At 44.2% G+C, this 2,348-nt stretch overlaps 1 pseudogene; it reads left to right on the forward strand.

Moving 5' to 3' along the window:
• Positions 1-1,037: 1,037 nt before the first annotated feature.
• LOC102002644 lies at positions 1,038-2,348 on the forward strand (annotated as a pseudogene).

A 2,348-nucleotide genomic window follows, 5' to 3' on the forward strand; every position in this document is an offset into this window, starting at 1 on the left:
TTTTACCATCCAAGTACAGAGTCTGTCCACTTCTTATTATCTCTACTGTCACCCTTTCCATCTAGGTCCTCATCAGCTGGCCTCAGTTACGACTTGACTACTCTTCCTGCTGCTTCAGTTGCTGCACAGTAGTAGAGTATAGCAGCCAAAATATCATTCTTATAAATCTGTCAATGTAGTCTACCATATAAACAGACTGAAAAATAAAAACCACATGATCATCTCATTAGATGCTGAAAAAGCTTTCAACAAAAGACAACAACCCCTCATGATAAAGGTCTTGGAGAGAGCATGGATAGAAGGAACATACCTAAACATAATAAAGGCAATATACAGCAAGCCAACAGCCAACATCAAACTCAACTGAGAGAAACTCATAGCAATCCCACTGAAATCAGGAACAAGACAAGGTTGTCCACTCTCTCCATATCTATTCAGTATAGTGCTTGAGGTCCTAGCTAGAGCAATAAGACACCAAAAGTAGATCAAAGGGATACAAATCAGAAAAGAAGAAGTCAGACTCTCACTTTTGCTGATGACATGATAGTTTACATAAGTGACTCCAAAAATTCTACCAAGAAACTTCTACAACTCATCAACACTTTCAGTAATGTAGCAGGATACAAGATTAACTAAAAAAAAAAAAATCAGTAGCCCTTCTGTACACAGATGATAAATGGTCTGAGAAAGAAATCAGGGAAACATCACCCTTTACAAAAGCCACAAATAGCATAAAATATCTCGGAGTAACTCTAACCAAACAAGTGGAAGACTTGTATGACTCTAAATCTTTGAAGAAAGAAATTGAAGAAGACACCAGAAAGTGGAAAGATCTCCCATGTTCTTGTGTAAGTAGAATTAACATAGTAAAAATGGCAATCTTACCAAAAGCAATCTATAGATTCAATACAATGCCCATCAAAATCCCAGAAAAATTCTTCACAGAGCTTGAAAGAACGGTACTTAACTTCATATGGAAAAGCAAAAAACCCAGGATAGCCAAAACAATCCTGTACAATAAAAGAATTTCTGGCTCTATCGGCGGCGGCGTGTGAGGAGAGATGTCTCACAGGAAATTCTCTGCTCCCAGGCATGGGTCCTTGGGCTTCTTGCTGCGAAAGCGCAGCAGCAGGCATCGTGGGAAAGTGAAGAGCTTCCCCAAGAATGACCCTTCCAAGCCTGTTCACCTCACAGCCTTTCTAGGCTACAAGGCTGGCATGACCCACATTGTCCGGGAGGTTGACAGACCAGGATCCAAGGTAAACAAGAAAGAAGTCTTGGAGGCTGTAACCATTGTGGAAACACCACCTATGGTAGTTGTGGGCATCGTGGGATACGTTGAAACCCCACGAGGTCTCCGCACCTTCAAGACAGTATTTGCTGAGCACATCAGTGATGAGTGTAAAAGGCGGTTCTATAAGAACTGGCACAAATCTAAGAAGAAGGCTTTCACCAAATACTGTAAGAAATGGCAGGATGACATGGGCAAGAAACAGCTAGAGAAGGACTTCAATAGCATGAAGAAGTACTGCCAGGTCATCCGCATAATTGCCCACACTCAGATGCGTTTGCTTCCTCTGCGCCAGAAGAAGGCACACTTGATGGAGATCCAGCTAAATGGGGGCACTGTGGCTGAGAAGCTGGACTGGGCCCGGGAGAGGCTGGAGCAGCAGGTTCCTGTGAACCAGGTGTTTGGGCAGGATGAGATGATTGATGTCATTGGAGTGACAAAAGGCAAAGGCTACAAAGGAGTGACCAATCGCTGGCATACAAAGAAAATGCCCCGCAAGACCCATCGAGGGTTGCGCAAGGTTGCCTGTATTGGCACTTGGCACCCTGCCCGAGTGGCCTTCTCTGTGGCTCGGCCTGGGCAGAAAGGCTACCATCATCGGACAGAAATCAACAAGAAGATTTACAAGATTGGTCAGGGCTACCTTATCAAGGATGGTAAGCTGATCAAGAACAATACATCTACCGACTATGACCTTTCTGACAAGAGCATCAACCCACTGGGTGGCTTTGTCCATCATGGTGAGGTAGCCAATGACTTCATCACGCTCAAAGGCTGTGTGGTGGGAAGCAAGAAGCAAGTGCTCACCCTCCGCAAGTCCTTGCTGGTGCAGACCAAACGGCGGGCTCTGGAGAAGATTGACCTGAAATTCATTGATACCACCTCCAAGTTTGGCCACGGTTGTTTCCAGACCATGGAGGAGAAGAAAGCATTCACGGGACCACTCAAGAAAGACCGCATTGCCAAGGAGGAAGGTGCTTAATGCCAGAATTTGCTTGCCTGGTGTGGTTGGTCTCAATAAAAACTTTTTCAGTGAAAAAATAAAAAAAAAAAAAAA

The sequence above is a fragment of the Microtus ochrogaster genome, unplaced genomic scaffold (genome assembly GCF_000317375.1).
Source record: "Microtus ochrogaster isolate Prairie Vole_2 unplaced genomic scaffold, MicOch1.0 UNK3255, whole genome shotgun sequence".
Classification (NCBI taxonomy): domain Eukaryota; kingdom Metazoa; phylum Chordata; class Mammalia; order Rodentia; family Cricetidae; genus Microtus; species Microtus ochrogaster.